The 24,460-nt window shown below is 38.2% G+C and overlaps 1 protein-coding gene across 13 annotated transcripts in view; it reads right to left on the bottom strand.

Annotated features, from left to right (window-relative positions):
- Positions 1–24,460, bottom strand: part of DDAH1 (dimethylarginine dimethylaminohydrolase 1) — a 242,429-nt gene that overhangs the window by 156,724 nt on the left and 61,245 nt on the right. For 7 of the 13 annotated variants that reach the window (XM_078451734.2, XM_078451737.2, XM_060626383.3 and 4 more), the window contains 4 exons: positions 9,132–9,263; positions 8,753–8,840; positions 3,876–4,012; positions 794–897 (listed from right to left, as the gene is read on the bottom strand). The gene's annotated coding sequence lies outside the window, so the exon portion shown is untranslated. Of the gene's footprint in view, positions 1–793; positions 898–1,739; positions 1,791–3,826; positions 4,013–7,548; positions 8,723–8,752; positions 8,841–9,131; positions 9,264–24,460 lie in introns of those variants that run through there. The other 6 variants (XM_078451740.2, XM_078451739.2, XM_060626386.3 and 3 more) reach the window with 6 other exon arrangements.

Genomic DNA, 24,460 nt, shown 5'->3' with positions numbered 1-24,460 from the left:
GAGACACTGGCCTCTTTCAAATGAATGGCTTGGTCCTTATCTCAGGAGTTGTCCTTGAATACTGGACCACCAATTGAGGGAAGCTGAAGAAGGCTTTACTCCCAGACAGATGACCAAGAGAGTACTTGAGAACCCATGGCCAACATCTTTCAATGAAACGCATGTTACATGGGGTACTTCAAGCTCTGTTGTTGTCAGCAATGCAGATCCCAGGAAAGGGCAGTAGACAGAACTGTCTACATGATCACAGCAATTGTTAAATAACGGCCCAAGAAAGCCATTTAATATAACTGCTCATATTCCTTCATCTTCAAACGTCAACCTCTGCCGTAATTATTCTGCTAATCAATAATTTTCTTTCAATATAATCCATATTTTCCTTATTTCAATATAATATTGTTTTTCCAAGTGGTTTTATTATTATTTTTAAATGAATTTTATTTATTTAGTTTTCTGAAGTGGTGGCACATACACATAGTTCAAACATCAAAAGATAGAGAAGGATATACAGCAAAGGTTCCTTTCCACCCCGTCCTCTGTCAAGTTCCTACAGCCCCACAAAGAAGTAAACAACATTATTAGTTTCTCATTTATTCCCAGGACGTTTAGAATGGATATACAAACCAGTACAAGTATAGACTCTTTTCTTTTTTTTCATCCCAACAGTACACTCTTTTGGCACCCTTTTTTCCCTACCTACAAATAAATCTTGGAGATTGTATTAATAAACTTGGGCGACCATAAGAAAACCCATAGATTATGCGGCTTAAACAACAGAAGTTTATTTTCTCACAGTTCTGGAGACTGGAAATCTGAGGTCAGGGTGGCAGTATGGTTGGGTTCTGGTGAGAGCTGTCTCCCTGGCTTGCCAATGGCCACCTTCTCACTGTGTCCTCACTAGGGAGAGAGAAACAGTATGTCTTCCAGTGTCTGTTATTATAAAAACAGTGATCCCACCCTGATGCGATCCCATCTTTATGACCTTATCTAACCCCAATTACTCCCCAAACACCATAACATTCAGGTTTAAAGCTTCAACAACACAGGAATTGGGGGGATGGGGAGACACACCCAGTTTATAACAGAGATCTTTCCATATAAACACATAAGGAGCTTCTCGATTTTTTTTTAACAGTTACACAGTATGCTATTGTTACCATATACATCTTTAAGGTTGAAACTGAGAAAACTAAAGCTGTCCTTAATCATTCCTTATTAATAGGATATGCAGAAATAAAATAAGAGGACACGAGTCCTAGAGATTGAAGTGATATTTCTGATGAGTTTACACATAAACTGGAATTATATGCTGATGATTGCTAGAAATGTATAAAAACTTAAGCAATATGTTTAATATACATTTACTAGCCCATCATTAGATCTTCCAAACTTTAGCTTTCTAAATCAAATATGGTTGAAATGATATCCTAATATGAAGTTACTGACTATATTTGAAGATGTCAAATTATATAAAACACATAGCTATGAAATGTATTTTTTTCATGTCAATGCTTATAAACAATGGTCAGCTTACACCTGTTCTTAACTAGACATGTTATACAGGCCATTCTAAACATGTTAGTATATATTTAGGTTTTGAGAAAGGTATTAGTGTAGAAAAAGATTTAGTGATCTTTATGAATAAAGTTCAAATGGTTATTCAGTTCATAAAAGGGAAAGAATCCAGAATGAGGAAGAGAAAAAAAGTATGGCCACAAAATACTTCTGGACAACCTTACCAAAAGCAAAATAAGACGGTGTGCTATCCCAGCAGCTTGAACTATCACTGCCTGAAGAAAGAGAAGGCAGAAGGCAGAGACAGAGTGAAGACAGGTGAACAGAATAATATGTTCTTAAAATATAGCTTAAATTGGATTCAGGGATAAGAGAGCAAGGAATCAAAACAGGAACCAAGGTTTCAAGCCTAGGTGACTAAAAAGTAACAGTGTTGGCTGAGATAGGGTGGAAGATATTTAGGATGGGGTAAGAGTTTATTTTATATACCTCATGTTTGGGGCTAGTGAGATATGTAGGTTAAAATTACAGTGGGCATTTAACAGGATGAAGGGAAGAGACAGAGATAAGATTTGTTTTAACAAGTATTTATGAGAACAAAAGAGAGGGGGCAGGGTAAGTAGGAGCAAGAACAGAATGATAGAGACAACTCCCATTCAGAGGAAGGAAAAAGACGGGCATTAAAGGAGAGAGAAGAGTACTCAGAGAGGTGAACCAAAGCAGTGAGTTACAGACACTGAAAGAGGAGGGCAGAGTCAAATGTGCCACATACTGGAAGAAGACTCAAAGATGTGGACACCTGCCCCCGCCCTCCCATCCTCAACACATTACGACACATCAGATTTTAAGACATTAAGTAATGAGTTGATAGGGAGAAAGTAAAGTCAAGAAATACATTACATTGATAATTTTTTGAGATGACTGTTAAGAAAGATAGGATAATGATGTTATTCCATATTTATATTACACTTTACAGTCATAGAGTACATCCACATTCATTATCTCTTTTGATGATATCTCAAGGGGACAGTCCTGTAGGTAGATGTGTGGAGAAAGGTGCAGCAAAGGGGTAATCGAAGATGTAAACAGAAGTTGGCATAATGGATGGAGTTAGTTTCCCAGGGAGGTGAAAGAGGAAAGAATTTGGTGCCGGAAAACAGTTGGGATACTTCTAATTTTGACACAGAAAAAAGCAACAGTGAGTTGTTAAAGACACTATTTTGAGGTAAAAATAGTTAAGAAAGATTCATGACTAAAGCCTTGAAAGTAATCAAGGCAACCTTGAATGGAGAGCCCGGATGACAGGAGGCTCTGGGGCTCCTGTGACATGAGCGGGGAATGTTGATTTTGGCATAAAAAGTCAAAACAGTCTCCTCCCCCAGTCATGATCTCCCCATATCTCTAATATAATACCATGTTCTCCTATGAACCAAATAGTGAGTGGACACCGAAATACTGGAGCCAAGAGCGAACAGTTCAGTGTCTTAAATAAACCCAGCTGAGAGTTTTGGAGAAGTCCCTCCACTATAGAACTCAATTTATAAGTCTGCTTTGAGTTCCTACCCCCAACCCCTCTCCACAGGAAGCAAAAGCATTAAGCAAGCTGTTAGAATAATGCATTTCCCCCAGGACTTTTTCAAAGGACAGGAAGTCAGTCTGTGGTCCAGCCTCCAGCCACCCTCTAGAGAGTTGTGCTTTTTCTTTTCTTTTCTTTCTAGTTTATTTATGTATTTGAGAGAGAGGGAGGGAGGGAGGGAGAGAGGGAGGGAGGGAGGGAGAGAGAGAGAGAGAGAGAGAGAGAGAGAGAGAGAGAGAGAATATCCCAAGCAGGCTCCATGCTCATTGCAGAGCCCAAATCAGGGCTCAGTCTCACAACTGTGAGATCATGACCTAAGCCAAAATCAATAGGAGCCAGAATCAATTAGGAGTCAGTCACTTAAATGACTGAGCCACCCACATGCCCCTAAGAGTTCTGCTTTTTCTAAGATAGTACCCAAGTGTCTGTAACTTTCTCCATTAAAAGACATGCATGTTAAGAAATAAATTTAAGTCTGTACTCTATGAGCTAATACGTTGGGAGGCAAAAATATGGTAAGTTTCCCTTTTTGGCTGAAAAATCCACATGACATGTCCACCTGGGCCCTGTAGTATCTTAGCTAGACATCCTGAGATTCTAGTCTTTTGGCTCTTTAAACCAACTCTACCATTAAAATATTAATTTCTTTATTACATCTCATATAAGATAAAGGTTACTATCTTTGCTTGCTCCAATGAACTCCCTTCCATGAAGAGAAAAAAATAAAACCAACACCTTAATGATAAGGGTCAACATGAACTCTTGATTGGACCAATCATATTACCCCATCTTCCTGGCTTGGTGTGCGGTTTGGGAGGGAGTATGCAACCTCCATTGGTCCAATACAAGTCATTCTTGGGATTGTTTCCAGGCTGGAGCCAAATGGGAAGAAATCCTCTTTCTTTGCTGGTAGAAGAGCTTCTAGGAAAAGATGAGAGACCAAAGTTATTGGAAGCCATGTTCCCCATGGTATAGAGACAGCTATCTGCAAAGATAACCTTGTCAGAAATAGAAATAGAAACTCTTGTCAGAAATAGAGAGCATAAGCCCTAAAAGTGTTTCTGACATTGAATGCAGACATCTCTATGATCAGTTCCCTACAACCTGTGTTTGGGTTACACCAGCCAATAAGTTTTCCTTTTTGTGTGTGCAAGTTGGGATTTGGCCATTTGCAATCCAAAGTACCCCAACTTGTGCACAGAATACCATATGCTTACAAGGTGCTCAATAAATACATGTTGATTATTTGCTTGCTTTGGTGTTACTGATTTTTCTACACTTTTTGCTTCTGAACTTTTTTGTGTGTCCTACAACCTCATTCTCAGTGAGGCTTGATCAAAAGTCAGGCTGCAATTTTCCGATAATAACTGGGAACCTTATCCCCCCAAAGCTGGCCAAGGCCATTTAATATGTCTGTGTTTCAGCTTCCTAATCTGTAAAACATGGAAAATAATAATAGCAGCTACTTATCTAGCATCCACTATATTCCAAGTACTGGCCTAATGCTTAACATACATTAGTCTAGTTCCTAATGCAACTTTGTAACACATGCATAACAATCCCCATTTTACAGACGGGGAAGCTGAGATTCAATGAGGTGAAATGAATTGACCAAGGTCATATAGCTTGAGTGACAGAATTCTGATCCATAGCCAGGTCTGTCAGAGTCTGTGCTCTTTCCAATGTCCTATGATGCCCTACTTATTCAAAAAGCATTTGCATGTGTATAATAAGATAATGCAGGTAAAATTGCCCTAAAAATAAAAAGTGATCAAAAATCGTTCTCCAATTGGCAACAAAAAAATGTGGAAGTGGGCCCAAATATTAGCAAGGAAGATTTAGGCTTAGAACATTCTGACTACTCCAATTATGGCATTAGAAATAGTAATTGAAAAAATAAAAGCTGAATCTTATATAAATGAGACATTTTATGAAGACAGAAAGTATAGCCAAGATTCGGCTCCATTTTTGAAGCCTCAATAAAACTCTAAAAGATATAAGCTAAGTTAGCTTTGCTATGCTAGGGAGACATTTCTAATTTCTTCACTGAACCATCAATATGGAGGACCTGGCATTTCCTTCGTGGCCCTGTTAATGAAGTTGCTAGTAAAATATGAATATTTTCGCTTACAGATCCAGATGGTAATATCACTAGTGTTTAAAAGAAACAAACATATAGCCATGGTGTCTATGTATCATTGAAGTATGCAAATCCTATTTTTGTATAAGTTAACTGAAAGAAGGTTAAGACCAGGGCTACATGTTAAATGACATTTTGTAGAAAAATGCCTGTGTTCCTCAAGCTATAACAACTATTTCAAACAAATTCAAGGAAACCATTTTATGAACTGTCTGCTATATGCCCATTTTCTTCATTAGACTATGCCGCTTTGGGCATAGAAATTGTGTCTTACTCATCTTTTTATCTCTAGAATCTAGTATAGGTAGAATTTGGCACAGGTTGCAATAGTACTTCTGTGGGTCCTGGGAATGTTAGCCTGCATGAACTTCTTCCACCATAAAAAATATTGAAAATTGTATTTTATGACCATATTGGTAAAAAAAGATGAATAGATTAGTTCTATATATTTAAACATTTTCTTTGACCTAAAATTTCTTTTTTTTTTTCCTCCTGATTTTAAAGGAAGTTAAAACATTTGCATGGGCCCCTAAAAGTCCTGTGGGTTGCAGGTGCTATGCCTATCTTGCATATGGATAAGTCAGTCCTGTTATGTGTTAAATACAATTTGGTTGAATGAATGAAATGAATAAATGATTTAAAATTAGTATTTAACTGGTGGTAGGAATTCTTAAAGCTTCTATGTTGAAGTCACTTTCAGTTTAAAATATTTTCAAAAAGCAAATAATAAAATTATCAAAAAGTACTAATATTCATTTAATCTGAAGCCAACTATTGATGTACTACTGTAAACAAATTTAAAAACCAAAAGTAGCATAGAAAGTAGCAAAATAAATATTTTAAAATAATGTCAGACATTGTTATAATTTTGAACAAATACAACACACCTCTCATTAAACTTTAACTATTTTCTTTTATAAACTCTGACATTCCAAGAAAGTCAGTTCATAAGTTAGATGTTTAAAAAATGGGGGTTTAGGGGCACCTGGGTGGCTCAATCGGTTAAGCCTGTGACTCTTGGTTTTGGCTCAGGTCATGACCTTGGGGTTTATAGATCAAGCCCTGTGTCAGGCTCTGTGCTCCAGCACAGAGCCTGCTTGGGATTCTCTCTCTCCCTCCCTCTCTGTCCCTCCCCTGCCTGCACTCTCCTCTCTCTCAAAATAAATAAATAAACTTAAAAAAATATGTGGGTTTAGGGGCGCCTGGGTGGTTCAGTTGGTTGAGTGTCTGACTCTTGATTTCAGCTCAGGACATGATCTCACGGTTCATGAGAGGGAGCCCTGCGTTGGGCTCTGTGCTGAGAGAGCAGAGCCTCCTTGGGATTCTCTCTCTCCACCACCGCCCCCCCTCAAAATAAATAAATTTTTAAAATGTGGGTTTATGCTTGGAGCTACATAATTATTGACTATAATTAAGTTAAACACGTGCCCAAAATGCTAGAGCTGCTGCCTTTCACAACATTGCTTTTGGAACTCAGCATTTCTCTACTGTTGTTTTCAAAGACATCTTTTTTAAACGGAAAATTGATTGATGAAATCTTAGCCATGAATAAATGCTAATGCATACACTAAATTAAAATGCTGTCATTTTATAAGAAAGCCTTATTGGCTAACTGTGCTATTTCTTCTAGTAATTCAAAGTCTAGTGTTTAATTTACAGAATGAAATGCAGAAATCAATTATTCAGTTCATAGTATGATAAGACTGATTTTCAGAGTTATGTTTCGGGAAGCAAACAGACTGACTTATTCACTGACTTAAAATGCGAAGTCTCATATCTGAGCCATTTTCCCCACTTCAAAATGTATTGAACAATGTTCAAACTATGAGGAATCATTTTTGCATTGTCTAGACAGAGTTGTGTGCAAATTAATATCTGGATAATAATTCAGATTCACCCTTCCAAAAAAGGGTATCATACATATAAAGTAGTGCTAGTATTTATGGGATGGACATTTACCAGAATTGCTCTTAAAGGCTACATAATAAAAGTGGATTAAAGCTGCCTAAATTAATTAACCATAGACACTGAAATGGATTCAGCTAATGGATTCTGCCTCTTCAGAGAGTGCCTCTTTTAATAATAAAACAAAAGCAAAAAAACATGTTTTCCTCCCTTTTTTCATAAAATCTCGCCATCTGACCAAGGGCAGGAGGGAGAGTAGGACTGCTCACACCATCCCTGAGCCAGCAGGAGGGAGAGGTCATCTAGTGATCAGACACTCCTGCTTCTCTCCAAGGGCAAATGGGCTGCCTCCGCAGCTGTCACATCCTGCTGCCCTTCGAAACAGGAAACCAGTCTAGAGTTTCAAGCTTACCTTCGGCATTGCATTACCGAAGCGGCAGTCTTGCTAGATCCTCGTAAAAGCCTGTTATATGTGAAGGTGGTGAAGGTTTTGAGGGTTTGGCAAACAGGAGGGCATTTATGTTTGGGACGGGGCACTATCTGGCTCAGCTATCTGCCATCTATTGGATGACTGCAAGACAGAGAGGTGAAACAAGCAAAGAAGAGTGGAAGACATACAAGGTCATTTGGTCCATCTCATGCCATTAGGTAGAATCACATTCCCACGCACAGCTGAACTAATAAAGGGTCTTGTAATGAGACTGCTAGCTGCCCAAAGGCAAGTAAGGAGGAGCTTCAAAGATCTAGGTTGCGAATTGACAAATCACAGTTTTTCAACTTGCTTTTCAGTCAGACAAGCCCCTATTTTCCCATGTTTCCCACACCACGTCCTGCTTTGGCCCTCTTATTGCTCATTAGCAGTTCCAGCAGAGGGCAGGCAGGGGAAAGGAGAAGAGACGTATGTTGTAGCAGCCGATCGAGAGTCTTCTGAACATGTTAAGGCAAATTTTCTCAACTACTAAGAGCAACAACGGTCTTTTTGTCCAAATGTTGTTCTTGTTATTTGTTGTGTATCTGTCTATATAAGATATTACCACTTTTCACAGTCTCCTCTCTCAGGGAGTTTACAGTCTGGTTTGGGAAAGCAAAATGAAGACACATGACATAGTGAGAAAGCCATGCTCTAAAGCATCCCAAGCTATCCCAAGTAAAGTCATGGTTTCAAGAAAAAGAAGACAGGTCTGTGAGTGCTGACAGTGCTAACATTTATAGATTGAAAGTAGAAATTGAAGTAAATAATTAGTGCAGAGAAGTGAGAATCAATGTCTGAGCAAGTGTAATTGCCGAAAATTCTCTGAACAGGCTTGCGTGACAGCCTCATAGAGAGGACTTGCAGGCATCCTGTTAGAATTTGGTTTATGTGGAACAGGTCTCATCAGACCTCAGCACCAGGCCTCTGCAGTGATCAGCCAAAGTGAAGGGACTGGTTGGCATTCAGGACTGGCTGGCATTCCTGGAGGAAAAAAATTCAGTATCTTTCCATATCATCCATTAAGGTCTGTGTGACAGTGTCATGAGCAACTCGCTATGGGGAGGTCTTCATCAGATAAACAGGGCTGCAGAATTCATAGCCAAGGAATGCGGGCTGGAGAGGCACTCCCAGCCACAGCTGCTACCTGAACACCCAGGACTGGCTGGGAACCAAGGAGACGTGCTGAAACCAGGAGCCTCGGCGACGAATGGCAATGTTACAGCCGCTTAATCCTGAAATGAAAAGTAATTGCTTCTGGCTTAAAGAATAAAGGAAAAACAAGATCAGCTTTGGCTGAATTACATTTTTTTCCCCCAAAACAACCATGCTGTAGACCAAGGTTCTGAAACCTGCTTGGTATTTGAAAACGTGAGGAAATGGATGTTTTCTGTCAATATAATTTAAATCCATCCAGAAGCACTGATATATAAGAGCACTTGAATGCAAATACATTTTGATTAACATGATTAAATCAAATGTGTGTACTTTCAGCTATAAGGGATGACATCGGAAATTTAGCTTACCTAAGTATAATTTTAGAAAGTCAGTCTTCAAAATAGCTGCTTCTCTCTTTTCTTTTCTTTTCTTTTTCAAAGCATTTTCTACCGAAAAGTCTCAGCAGAGGCTACCAGAGCTCCTGTTTTGTACAGGTAAAACTGAAAATGGAGAAATATGGGAGCAGGGGGGAGGGGAAAGATATCTTAATACTTGTAATATATTCCTATGATGAAATTGTCTTTTCTACAGAAAAAAGAATTCATAAAGGAACTGCCAGAAGTTTAAATTATTGTTAGAAGGATCTAAAGATGGCTTTAACCCACAACTGAGTAAGTAATATTCGTATTTTTACTTGTTTACCTCTCAAGAGGGCTGCAGAATGGCAAATGTCAGATTTTCTGTATACAGAGTCTCCATTTCCTGGAGAGCAAGAAGGCACTGACAAAGAGTAAAAACACAGCAAGAGTGAGAACAAAGAAATCTTGCCTTCAAGTTTAAATATATGTATTCGTTTAAAATATTTGCGGCAGACTCACAATGATATGGAGAAAACTAATTAAAATGCTTCTTATTTCCTAAAGCCATATAAAATTGCCTACATAAACAATGATTTCACATGATTTCACCTAATACCATAAGCCTTCACAGGAGTATCATCAGCCAATAATAACCGGTAAGGAATAAATCTCACTTTGTCTTCCTGCCATCATTCTGTACAAATACTAATATTATAAAACTAATATGACACACGCTATCCTACTGCAGGTGCTAACATTGAGGACATTCCTTACAGAAAAACCAAGGCTATTTAACAGTCATTATTCACAGCATATATTTCCTTCTTCATTAATTCAAATAAGAAAATTTGTTTTAATGTTTATGTATTTTGAGAGGGGGGAGGGGCAGAGAAAGAAGGAGAGAGAGAATCCCAAGGCAGCTCCATGCTGTCAGCCCGATGAAGGGTTCGATCCCACAAACCAGGAGATCGTGACCTGAGCCGAAATCAAGAGCTGGATGCTCAACTGACTGAGCCACCCAGGAGCTCCCTGCTGCCAAGATACTGCTTTTACCAGAAGTTTTTTGGATACCACCAGTTTCTACATTTTATTTAATCTAACAGAACAGCATCATGGCACTGACAACTATGCCCACTTTCCTGTGAGCTCAAGCCGGTGACTGTGCAAAGCCAGCCACAGACCCAATAACTTGACACAGTAATCATAAACATAAGGGCTTTTTTATTTTTATTTTATTTAAAAAAAAAATTTTTTTAACGTTTATTTATCTTTGAGACAGAGAGAGACAGAGCATGAATGGGGGAGGGGCAGAGAGAGAGGAAGACACAGAATCGGAAGCAGGCTCCAGGCTCCAGGCTCTGAGCCATCAGCCCAGAGCCTGACGCGGGGCTCGAACTCATGGACCACGAGATCGTGACCTGAGCTGAAGTCGGACGCTTAACCGACTGAGCCACCCAGGCGCCCCACATAAGGGCTTTTTTAAAATGAAGGGTGTCATACAGCCCATTATGTAAAGAAACAGCCACGAACAACACTGAGAATACAAAGAAAATCGACAGCTGATGTATTGTGCTCTCTGCTGGAATATGACACACAGCCAGTGACTCTGAAAGCCACAGTATTTCCAAAGATGAAGGACCACGGCACTTAGTAACACTTTGAATATTAAAAAAAAAGAGCAGTCCTTTTTACATCAATACTCTGTCATTCTATGCCAGGAAAGGGGACTGAGTGTGGAGATGGCCCCACTTTTCTTTTTTATGCTCAGCATGATTCAGATGTTAGCAAGGTTTCTATTCCCATTAAAGAGAAGACTTAGACAAGATTTCTATTCTTACAAAACATGAGAGTGTCAAAAGGAAATATAAATCTAAAGCATAATGTAAATATATATTTTAATGGAGATACACAGTACTCAAAAAAGGTTGAGGTGATTAGAAAGTGTACGCAATGTTGTTCAATGCAATTTTAACCCACATATATCACTAGCAGGTTTAAGGCAGTCTGGGTTTTCTATGTAAAAAAAATGAAATTAGAGAAATGTAATCTCTCACGTCAAATATTATTAAATCATCAATGACACATTTTCTTCAAACCCTCTTACTCTCATACCAGATGACCTTGGGAAGAAGCAAAGATCTTTCTTTGCCCAGGGACTTCAATTACCGACTCACTCTTTAGTACCTGAATTTTGCTTTCTGGAATTACTGACAATTCAAGTATGATTTTCAGCATCCCCCACTGGGTGAACTAACTAACCCCCAAGTGCCTCACAACATGCTTTCTGAAAAGAAATATCTCTCTTCAAATTATACTTCATAAAAAGTGAAGATTAATGAGATTTTAAGATACAGACTTAATGGGGTTTTATTCTCCCCATCTCCTGGTCAGTATTCACCCTCCTCTTAAGCACCCTGCTGTCCTCTTTTCCTACTGTGAATTTTGAAGAGATTCTGAGGAACAGACCCTCAGAAGTCAGCAGAGGTGACTTCACTGAAGGGTTGCTTCACCTGAACCCAGCGGGTAGGGGCTGTAGAGGACTTTACACACCACATTTGGAAAATACAGCAAGCAGAGAGTAAACTTAGAAGGTTTCCCAGGACTGCTCTAATACTGACATTATTTAATTTCTTTAAAAGATGATTGACTATGTAAATCAAAAACAGTAACAACTGTGGGGCTTTCACATATGAAGGAGTATGACATGTAACAATAGTGCAAAGGACAAGGTGGGGAACAAGAAGTATTCTTTCATGAGTTTGTTATACTACATGTGTAGTGATATAATGTGAAATCATAGTAGACTCTGTTAAGGATCAGCCACCAAAAAATAAAACAAAGACGTACAGCTTTTAGGCCAATAGAGGAGATAAAGTAGAATACTTAAAAATTCTCAGCAAATCCAAAAGGAGGAAGAAGGAAACAAAGGGATATAAAAACAGATGGGACAAAACAAACAGATGAAAGGGAGCAAATAGCAAGATGGCAGATATAAGCTCAACATCCACAATGATATTAAATATAATTAGACTAACCACTCCAATTAAAAGGCAGAGATTATAAAAGTGAATAAAAAGACAAAAATGAGTTTATAAGACAGATGTATATAAACACCTCTGTTTATATAGAGATGTACAGTTTGTAAAAGAAAAGCTTTAAATATAAGGTATAAGTATAAAGAATAACAGGTTAGAAGTAAAAGGGGAAAAAAGAATATATTTCTATTCTATAGCATTGACCTATTTGTCTGTCCTTTTACCAATACCACAATGAGTTTATCAATTGTAGTTGAATTTAATAAGATTCCCAGGTAATTCATATGCACACTAAATTTGAGAAGCAATGGGTAGATAGCCCTTTGGAGGTGTTTCGCAGGGATAAAAGGAATTATTTATTGCATGCTTACGAAAAAGAGAAAAATATCAAGTATTGGAATTCCACTTGATTCATGATCCAAGCAAGGTAAGAGATTAAGCAACTTACTTAAGGTCATAGAAATGAACCAGGCCCTAGATTTCCTGATTCCCAGACAACTGCAATGTCCACTAAGAACTTAGCTGTATAATTAAGAGTGACACTCATTCAATAATAGGCAAGGAAAAAAGAAATTTCTATTGATCCACATATTTACTATTTCCAACACTCTTCATTTTCCACATTGATCTGAGTTTCCATCTGGTATCACCTCCTTCACCCTGAAGACATTAACATTTCTTAAAGTACATGCCTACTGTTGACAAATTCCCTCAGCTTGTATTTGGCAATGTTTTTCTTTTTCATTCATTCTTCCTCCCTCCTTCTTTCCCTTTACTTCCTTTTTTTTTTCTTTCTTGCTCTTGCTCTCACTGTTATTATTCCCTTCATTTTTCAAGGATCTTTTCACTAGGTTTCTAATTCCAGGTTAACAGGTTTTATTCCTTTCAGCACTTTAAAGATGTTATTGCATTGTCTTCTGGCTTGTGGAAAAGTCAGATATTGTTCCCTTTCTTGTGCAGAAGGAGTTTTTCCCCCGCTCTGGCTGCTATTAAGATGTTTCTCTTTGGTCCTTGGTTTTAGATATTTGACTATGATGTACCTAGAAGGGGTTTTCTTTATTTCTATCCTCCTTATAGCTCATTGAGCTTATAAAACTCACGGGTTAATATTTTTCATCAAATTTGGATTTTTTCCAGCTTTTTCTTGATATATCTATATCTATCTATCTATCTATCTATCTATCTATCTACCTATCTATCTATCTATCTATGTTTTATCCCAGTCACCCTCTCCTCTCCTTCTGAGACTCCAGTTTCATAGATGTTAGGCCACCTCATATTACCCTACAAGTCAATGAGACTCTGCTCATTTATTTCTAGTCTTTTTTCTCTATATGTGCTTCAGTTTGGATAATTTATATTGCTGTCTTTAAGTTCACAATTTTTTTTCTGTCTCTAGAATGCAATTTACTGTTAAGCTCATCTAGTGATATTTTTTCATTTCAGATAACTTTCAGTTCTAGAATTTCTAGTTAGTTTTCTTTTATAGTTTCCATTTCTCTAGTGAGACTTTTCCTCTATTCAGTTGAGTCTTTATTTTCTTTTAAATCCTTAAACATATTTATAAAACTATTTTAAAGTCCTTGCTTGTTAACCCTAACATTTCTGTCATCTCTGCATATGTTTAATCCCTGAAGATGATACTGAAAGATAAATAAAACCCAAATAACAACAAAACCAATAGTTCTGTCAGAGATCACACATACTTAACTATTGGAATGCTAAGTACCTGAATCCTTTCCTGTCACCTGGGAAAGGGTGAGGGGTCAAGTGCCTTCCTCACTGCCACTTGCATTCATTGCCTCCTTCCCAATCCTTTATGGCTTAATCCTGGTGGGAGGCAGCCTCACAGGTCAGTACCTCTCTGAGATATTGTCCTTTTGGTACCACCACTGCTGCCATATTTTCTTCAGTGCTGTTGCCACTGGCCCAGGGCTGCTCCAGCTTTTCTCCGCAGTCCAGGCTGGCATTAAAGAGCCCTATCTTGTTGCTTCTCCTCTGGATGCTCCAAATGATGGCCCTACCTCTCCTGCTTCCTACTGCTTCTCTCTGCAGAGCTGAGGGGAAGCCCTGGAGGAGCTGGGCTGCCAGAACACTCAGGGCCTCCTGCCTGCCCTTGTCCCCTGAGGTTGGGCCTGTTTCTCCTCCAGCCAGATTTTCTCACCATCTACAGCTACTGGTCAGAGGACTGATTTCCCCCTGGTGGTAGCTCTTGTTGAACAAAGATTCATTAAACTGCTAAGTATTTGCTAGAACTTGCTGTGTGTATAGAATCCTATTGCTTGTCAGGAAAGAACTAAATAAACACACAGATTAATAATTTAAAACCAAATATTATGCTTTGGTACGAGTCCTCTGCTTTAAAAAGTTGAAGTCTACTGAACTCTATAGATGTTCTTTAGGTCTCACTAATTGATTTGCCAAATATATACTGAGAACATGAAATGTACCAGGTTCTGTCCCCGGTGCTAAAAATATAAGATAGACAAGATGCCTGATCTCACAGAGGCTACAATAAACAAATAATAGCAGTTACTAGTAAGTACAATATCAGATAGTAGTGAGTGATCTGAAGAAAATAAAGCAGGATAATGGGACAGAAACTAATGAGAGGAAAAATATTGGATAGGGAGGTACAGGAAGGTCTCTGAGAAAGTGACATCTCAGCTGAGTGACATGGAGATCTAGGGAAAAAGACAGTCCAGGCAGGGGGACAGCAAATTTATAGGGATGTAATAACCCAGGTAATGAATGACAGGAAATGAGGTCAGACAGAAAACCCAGCCCAGGTCGAGTAGTGTTTTCAAAGCTACAGTAAGGAGTTTGGATTTTATTCTAACTACAGTGGGAAGTACTGGGAAATTTCAAAAGGGAATGACATTCTGTGATCACACTATTAAGTGATCACTTTGGCTGCTGTGTAGGGACTATTCATAAAGGAGCAGGGGTAGAAGACCCCAAGACATACTAGGAGCTGTTGTAACATAAGAAATGATGGTTCTATAATTCCAGGAAATAAGTGTGTGTTCTATTAGATAATTCTCTCTGTTGATAGCCCATCGTGCAGGATCTGGATCTACTATGTGATAAAAGTAGATGACAAGGTCAATGGCCTCAAAGACCTTTCTATAATTTAATGGAGATGACAGGTAAAATTGGAGAACAAAGGGTGATACCTTGCTGGGGCAATAAAAATTGGCAGGCTCTTGACAACAGTCTTTGGCTAGTATAAAATCTTCTGGGTCACCCTGCCCTAAATCACCACAGTGTTACAGAAGAACCAAAGAAACCATCATCCAAACCTTGACTCCTATTTACATAACCAGGCAAATTAAAAGCAAATATAACCATAATTGTCAATATTTACTGAGCTCTTAGAATGTTCCAGGCACTGTGCTAATGTTCTACATGAATCATTTGATTCTTCCAGAACAGGACTATAATAATGATTATCATTCCCATTTTGTGGATTAAAAATACATGGCTGTTGGACACGGTAACTTGTCTAATGTTGCACAGAGCTACAAGGCTAAAAGCCCAGCCTGAAATCCTGAACAGTCTGACTCCAAATCCAACCTTATAAAGATGAGGCTAATGCTTCCTAAAGTTGCCTGATGTTAAGAATTAGCTGTGGCCATTGTTAAAAATACAAATTACCTGTACTTATCTCCATGCCTGGTCCCCCAAATCAGAATCTCCAGGGAAGAGTCTAGGAAGCTATTATTTTAACAATGGTCTTCAAATGACTCTTACTATATTATTCTTAACATAATTATTCTAATTATATAGTCTACAGTGGAATATGACATACCCAACATAAAGAATAAATGGAGAATATAACATAATGGAACAATTAAGGCTGGGGGCACTTATCAGAGACTCCTTGGAAGAAGTAAGTTTTCAGCTGGATTTTGAAAGGAATGCTGAATAAAAGTAAGCAAGCATTGCAGGAAAGAAAGCCATGAAAGAGACAAGAAGGAGAGAATTGGGTATGTAGGGCACTGATAAAAATTGATGTCCCCAAGAAGAGGCGGTGACTTGATTCAGCACACACCTCACCACTCAGTTCTTACAAGAATTCGAGCAGGTTTGGAGCATTTATAGGTTACCAAAGCTGCCTAGACTCATTGGCCTGATCTTAGCCAAGATTGCCTTTGAAAGGCAACCCTTAAAACCCTATTATCATTCTCTTGGGTTAAAAAGTCAGAAAGGATCCTGTTTTCAGAATTTTTTTAAAAAAACTAAATGTGTTTACCTGATTTCCTGCAATAGACAAATGATCTCAGAAGACAGCCTTACTTGGGATATAACAATAATTTTTCTTTTATTGATTCATAGACATTCTTAAGTACATTTCCAACTGGATGCTGTAGAAGCTATGTCCTAAATTCTTCTACAGCATTACTTTTAAGAGGCAACTCAACCAAAAGATGCTCATCAGATGCTGAAATATATAGGACTCCAGGAGCAGCACTAGGGAGACAATAAGTAAAACGTGGCTCTTAATCATGAGGGTTCAGAACCCAGTGGAAGAAGACAGACAATCAAATATGTAATTCTATTACAAGTCCTAGAATGGTGGTTTGTACAAAAGGTCACTCTACAGAAGGAGCAGTGGCTCTGCCTGGGGGAGTGAGGGAAGGTGAATGGCCTTGCTTGCTGGGTTTTGGAAGATACACAGGATTTCGATGACAAAGGATGGAGAAAGTATTCTAGACAAAGGAGAAGGAAGAATAACAGAGGTCGATGCCAAAAAGTGAGCATTCAGTCATGCAGGAGTCATGCCCGGCAGCCCACAATTTTTTTTTTTTTTTTTAAGTCTGCAGAATGTTTTTTAAAAAAACTACTTGTCCATGTTTAAAATGGGGAGAATTTGTGCACAAACCTTTATTTTTGACTTACTGGAAACACAAAGATTTAGCAACACTGGGCCCACATTCAACTGATCTTGAATAATAGCTACCTCCTTTAGAGGGAGATTCTTCTCCCTAGCCCACCCCAAACCCCACACTCTCTATTGTGTTATTCCCAGCCCTCCCTATGGGCATTTGTGGTTGTGACCCCTGACAGAGCACAGGCTATGAGGTGGCAGGAAAATGCCTTGAATGAGAATGTGGTATGAGAAGTCTGGAATCTTGCTTGCCAAGTGTTTTCAGACTTTACCATGTGGGTGATGGGGGAGAGTGAAACAGGGTAGGAAATTAGTGAAAGCTGATTTTTAGGAGACTCTCTTTGGCAGATAACTTGGAGGCATTTAGACTGAATTATGGCACTACTCAGGAGGCCACCACAATAGTTCAGGAAAGACATGATGAAGACTTGCAGTAGGAAGAGTGGTGAGGAAGACGGAGGCAAGGGGCAGAGGCATAAAAGGAGCTGAGGTTTAAACATGTTCCCAAACTGTTTATAAAAATGTTTAAACATCTAGAAAAATTGAAAGAATAGTACAATGAATACCAACCGCTACCCAGATTCAACATCAACTTAACAACTGTTATCATTTTGCCATATTTGCTTTATTTTTACACACACACACACACACATATATACATATATATACGTACACACACACACATATATACATACATATACACATATACATGTATACACGTATACATGTGTGTGTAAAAATAAAGCAAATATGGCAAAATGATAACAGTATGCACATATACGTGTATATATGTATATATATATGTGTGTGTGTGTGCGTGTGTGTAGGTGTGTGTGTATGTATTTTAAAAGAAAGTCATAGATATCATGACACTTCACACCTAAATAACTCAAATATGCATCACCTAAAAATAAGAGTTTTCTTGTATATCACCACAATATCATTATCACATCTAAGAAAACTAATATTAGTTTTTTAATATCACATATCATGTCATTTAATATATAACTCATATGGAAATTTTCTCCAATTGTCCCCAAAATGTTTAGCTGTTTTTATCAAGCCAAGAGTCAATCAAGGTTCATATATTGTATTTGGTTGTTAGGTCTTCTTACTCTCTCTCCCCTGATGATAATGACTTTTGGAAGAATCCAAAAAAGTTGTCTTATAGAATATCTCACTTTACGGGTTCCTCTGTAGGTCTGTAGGTTTCCTGTAATTTCATTGTTCTTTGATTTCCTGTAATTCCTATATATTTGAAGTTAGGTCTAAAGGCTTAATTAGATTGAGTTTAACACTTTTGGCAAGAATAGTTCATAAATGATTTTGTGAATTTCATCTGCATCACAGATAGAATCAGTCTGTGAGTGATCACATCAAAAGGAATACAATTCAAGGCTATCCCATATTATTGGTATAGCCAAATTAGTGACCCACCAGATTGCTCCTTTGCAATTGGCAAGTCACCTGTGTGATGATACTTTGTCATTGTGTGACTATCCTGTTCTGAAATATTATTTCATTGGGGGTTGCAAAATAGTGACTTTCAAATATCACTTCTTCTACAGCATTCTTTTTTCTAAAGGTAAGATTCCCTCACCAACTAGGATGATGATATACATATTTCTCCTAAAAAGACAAAGTAAATGTTTAGTTCTTTCCCTTTTACTATCAATTTCAGAGTAAGGATTTGTTACTTCTAATGATGTAAATGTTTTTCTTCTTCTTTCCATTACTTCTTGGGTATCACTATACACTCATGGATTTTTATATTTTCAATGTTTTGCAGTTAACTACAGTCATCTTCAAATTGTCCAAATGTGTCTAGTGGAAACCCTTTAAAACTAGCTCTTGTGTCCCTTTAACATGCCCCCATAAATCACTGAGCATTTCCTTAGTTCCTAGGATAACAAGATATCCTAAGTTCACCTTATAGTTTCCCTGCTCAACAACTAGAATTAGTGATTTCTCCAAAGATCATTGTTCTTTTTAGTAGGTAACGATGGAAACCAAAATGTGGATCTAGATGTATTTATTGTTCAAGGGGTATCATTGCTTCTATATTCTTCTAGTAGACAAAACCAGGATGGACAGATAGTGGTGCCTGTATGCATGTATATTTTTAATTCATGAGTCCATATGGATATTTTTCATTAAAATTTAATATTATAATTTAATATGACAAATACTTTCCCATTAGATATTTTAAAGGATGGATGAATAGAAGCGGATAAGGAGTTGCACGTGTGAGGTAAGGAAAAGAAAGAACAAGGACTCCCTAAGTTCTTAGACTGAGAATCTGAGTCTAGATGGATGGCACTGCTGCTGCCATCTTACCGAGATAGGAAGTAAGAAAAAATGGAAACACTCCTGGGCTATGGGTGAGGGATGAGAACTCAATTGTACATAGTTCAGTGTTTTATTATATTAGTTGTAAAATTAAATAATCTGCTTAAGAAGTGACACACACAGGTGAGTCAGCGTCAAGGATTTCACATAGGTGTAGAAATGTAAGCTATATTCAGAGTACCAGTCAAGAGTAACCTAACACTAAGTATTCTTCAAACACTGTTAACATCTGTGAAATGTCTGTACCCCAGTTCATGGATGAAGCTTGATACCTAAGTATGACTTATTAGGGTAAGAAAATTGAACTCAAGCAAAGGAGGAAAGAAAGAAAAACATAAAGGTGAAGATATTCTGAGAAGTAAAGGAGAAACCTTAAAAACAGTCCTGGATTTAAAATATCCTGTATTAGTTTGCTAGTGCTGCCATAACAAAATACCACAGATTGGGTGGCTTCAGCAACAGAACGTTATTGTCTCACAGTCTGGAGGCTAGTAGTCCAAGGAGTAAGGTGTTAACAGGTTTGTTTTCTTCTGAGTCTTCTCTCCTTGGCTTGCTGATGGCCACTTTCTCCCTGTGCCCTTACATGGTCATTCATGCCTTCATCTGTATTTGTGTGTCCCAATCTCTTCTTATAAGGACACTGGTCACACTGCAGTAGAGCCCATAGGACTTCATTTTACCTTAATTACCTCTTTAAAGGCCCTGTTTCCCAAAGGCAGTAACAAATTGGGATTCGGACATCAAAATATGAATTTGAAGAGAACACAATTCAGCCCATAACACATAGGGTAGACAAAAGCTATGTGATAATGATACATGTTTGAGAAAGTTAGCAAGTCTTCTCTATGGCTAGGTCTCATTTCTGACTGGACAGAGACAACTTGATAGCATTATTACTCGACAACAGCTTGAGCAAGTTTGAGCTGATGATTACATGATGAGCCACACATTCACCCACATTTCTATGGTCAACGATGGATATACAGAGAAAATTGGAGACAGAACATATCCACCCTGTTTCCGCCAAGATTTTCTAGGCTTTGAATTTGAGTCATTATGCTTAGCTTTGCTCTCTGCTGAGGTGGAGGGGAGGGCATTTAATCATTGCTTTTTCCTTCTTTTTCAGGACAAGTAGCCCTGTGCCAAATGACTCATCCGATACCAGCCTTAACTGTCACAAATGACATGGGAGCGGCAGGTTTCATCTGTCTTAGAAAAGGGGAAATTAAAGAGGAAGTCGATTTTTTTTTTTTTTTTTTTTTTTTTTAGGATGCTAGAAGATTGGTGCTTTTACAAATGGGAAAACAAAGGCCAAAGGAGGAGCTAGAGAAAGACTTGAGGACCTGCCTGGGGACTTGCTCAGCTAGTAAGGACACAACCTTTTGACTCCTATCCCAATACTCTTTCTACTTCACCACAAAGTAAGTAGCTCTTTTGCTATGGTTTTTTGGTTTTAAAACATTCTTGGAAGCATTGCTTACAAATGATTTGAAATGCCAAAGAACATTCTGGTATAGTGGTTAAGAACCCAGACTGGTCAAAAAAACCTGTGTTTGAGTCTCAGCTTTATCATTCACTACTATATAGCCTTCAGCGGGTTGTCTAACTGCTTAAAGCCTCAATTTCCTCAACAATGGAATGCAGATAATAATAGCACCTACCTCACAGAATGGCCCTGAGGACTTTAACACATTTACAAAAAAATGAGTAGTGTTAGGCACATGGTAAGTGTTAAACAAATAAGAGGTGTTATTGTTCATTACAATACCCTAACATGTATCAGAATTCAGATTTTCCTTTCTGGTTTCCTAGGCAAAAATGAATCAAAAATAAATGAGTAAATAAATGAACATCATTAGTTAGACATCTTTCCATTTCACAGCCAAGAGGATGTTTATTACAATGCCCCAGGATCTAGCAGCTGAACACAAGGGCAAAAAACAAACATAACAATTGAGTCAAATTATTTCACAACTTTGAAGATAAAAAATCACAGCCTAAGGAGAAAACCAAAATCTCCAAGAGAAAAGAAAGTTCTGAGACAAAAGAAGGGGGGCGGGGCGGGAAGAAAGGGTGTTATGCCACCTATAAACTCAACAAAAGCATTGGTACCAGCCAAGAGTGACAGAGACCACTTTCCAGATAAAAGAATGGAATCAAGATGCCGAAGAAAGTAAAAGTTATCTCCAGCAAAAAAGACTTATTTTTCAGAGTCCAGGATCCTTTAATGTGAACGATGTGAAGAGGTTTTTTCTCACATAGAGTCACACGAGGAACTGACCATTAAATCCTGACGGGGCCCTGCTGCAGTGACTCCCATAACATATCAGCTAATCACAGAGCCCACACACTTGAACAGGTTGCTATGTTAATTTTCTTTAACCAGTAATTTTTTCTAAAAGTTGGGTTCCAGGACCCTGCTGGAAAGCCTATCATTTAAAATTGATGAAATGCGATTACTGTTTTCAAGTATCTATTTGTGCACAAGGGAAACTCTAGCCTCAACTGAAGTAATAGAGCATTTTAAAATAGATCACTAGCACAAGAGATACTTACTAAAAAGGCTATTTATTTTTGTCAATCTTTATTGCCTCAAAGGCCAAAGCAAGACCCAGAAATAAAAGCACAAAATGAATTTATCCACAATACACATGAAAAAGAAAGAGCCAGAGGGACTCTTCCGGAACAGATAGGTTCTCTGCTTAAAATGAAGGAGAAAGGCATTTTCAGTTACGTGGTCCCTTCATCAGTTCTTTGCTGAAATGAATAAGCCAGATCCATTCCTATTTTTTGTTCACTCTTTTCCTGCTGATTTCAGTTCTTGTCTAAGAGCTGCACTGGGAACATTCTGTAAGGCAATTTGGCAGTATTTAGAAAAATATTTAATATGATTATCTTTTGACCCAATAATTTCACTTGTAGGAAATTTTCCTATAGGAATTCTAATTAAAGTGTTTGAAAATACAGACATGAGGAAATTGGGGTGCCTGGCTGGCTCAGTCAGTAGAGCACGTGACTCTTGATCTCAGGGTCATGAGTTCAAGCCCAACACTGGGCCAAGAGCTTACTTAAAAAAAAAAAAACTTCTGAGGTGCCTGGCTGGCTCGGTCAGTATAGCATGCAGCTCTTGATCTTGGGGTCGTGAGTTCAAGCCCCACGTTGTGAGTAGAGCTTACTTAGATATGAAGAAATCTACTATCCCATTGTCTGAAATACTGTAAATTGAAAGCAATCTAAATGTCCACTAACACGAGCTGATTAAATAAATAAATACTGATTCAGCTATATATACACACACCCTGGAGTCAGATCACCTGAGTTCCCATTTTACTACAACTTATTAGTTGTGGCCATTTATATTTATTTTCTATTGCTGCTATAATAAGTTACCACAGATTTAGAGGTGTAAAGCAACACAAACTTATTATCTTACAGTCTGACAGGTTAGAATTCCTATATGGGTCTCACTGGGCTAAAAGCAGTGTGTTGACAGTGTTGGGTCCTTCTTATAGAGTCTAAGAGGGAATCCCTTTCCTTGCTCATTCAGGTATTGGCAGAGCTCAGACCCATGCGTGTGGCTGTAGGACTGAGGTCTTGGTTTCCTTGCTTGCTGTTGGCAGAGGCCTGCCCCTGGCTCCTAGAGTCTTCTTGCTGGTCCTTGCACATAGACCCCTACATCTCAAAAACAGCCACAGAGCATGGAATCTCTTGTGGTGTCATCTGACCCTGCTTCTGTCATCATCTCTCACTCTAACTCAACCAAGAAAGTTCCACTTTTAGAGACCCAAGTGATTTAACTGGGCCCACCCAGACAGTCCAGACCAATCTCCCCATCTCAAGGTCTCAACCTTAATCCCATCTATAAAGTCCATTTTGCCATGTAAGGTAATACATTACAGTTTCTGGGGATTTCGATATAGACATCTTGGGGGGTCATTATTTTACCTGTCACACCTCTCTAAGCCTCAGATTCCTCATCTCCAAAATGGAGCTTCTTCCACATGTGGTTCTTGTAAACTAAAGATGTGACAGACTCTTGGCACATAGTAATCACTCAGCAAATGTTAGCTATCACCACCACTGCTATGTAGCCAGGGAAAAGAGATAGAGCCATATTACGGACATAGAAAGATGTTCAAATGATGTATTTGAGAAAAGTCAGCTATAGAAAAGTGTGTACAGTATAACCATTTTTTTTAAAGGAGAAAAAAAGTAAAAAGATAAATACTTGTTATTTGTACTTACATGGGGGAAAATGGATGGATGCCAAAAGAGGGTTGTAAAAGGGATACTAATTATATATGTAATATTTTCTTTCTAGTATAAATAAATGTCTGAGACATATATGACAGGATGTTTGCCTCTTTTTTTTTTTTTTTTTTTTTTTTTAAGTAATCTCTATTCCCAATGTGGGGCTCGAACTCATGACCTCAAGATCAAGAGTTGCACACTCCACTGACTGAGCCAGCCAGGTACTCCAGGATATGTGCCTTTTAAAGTTCTGGTTTGTTATATTCTTTACTTCTCTGTGTATATAAAATGTTTAAAAACATTTTTAAACAACTTCATGGAGAAGTCAGAAATAGGGATGCTGTCCTGATGGTACATGTATTTTGTGTTCTAGAAAAAACAATCTAAGGTTTTATAGGTAAACATAGAATTAGGGCAGACAGATGAAAATGTATATCTACTTTCTGTCCATCAGTTAGCACCTATTGAAGACTCATAATAGGCTAAGGATAATATTGTTTGAAAAGGCCCAGGGGTGCCTGGGTGGCTCAGTTGGTTAAGCAACCCACTTCAGCTCAGGTCATGATCTTGCAGTTCATGAGTTCAGGCCCCACATGGGGCTCTGTGCTGACAGAGGGATCCTCTCCTTCTTTCTCTGCCCCTCTCCCACTAGTGCACATGCTCTCTCTCCCCCTCAAAATAAATAAGCTTAAAAAAGAAAAAATAATAAAATGCCTAAAATATGTATGAGAAGGTTTAAGAAGACTTAAGCAGAAACATGTATGCAAATTTAATACAGTCCATAAATGTTGTCAAGAAACAAAGAAGTAATC

The sequence above is a fragment of the Panthera onca genome, chromosome C1 (genome assembly GCF_046562875.1).
Source record: "Panthera onca isolate mPanOnc1 chromosome C1, mPanOnc1 haplotype 2, whole genome shotgun sequence".
Classification (NCBI taxonomy): Eukaryota; Metazoa; Chordata; class Mammalia; order Carnivora; family Felidae; genus Panthera; species Panthera onca.
This window is presented reverse-complemented; position numbering and strand designations above follow the sequence as displayed.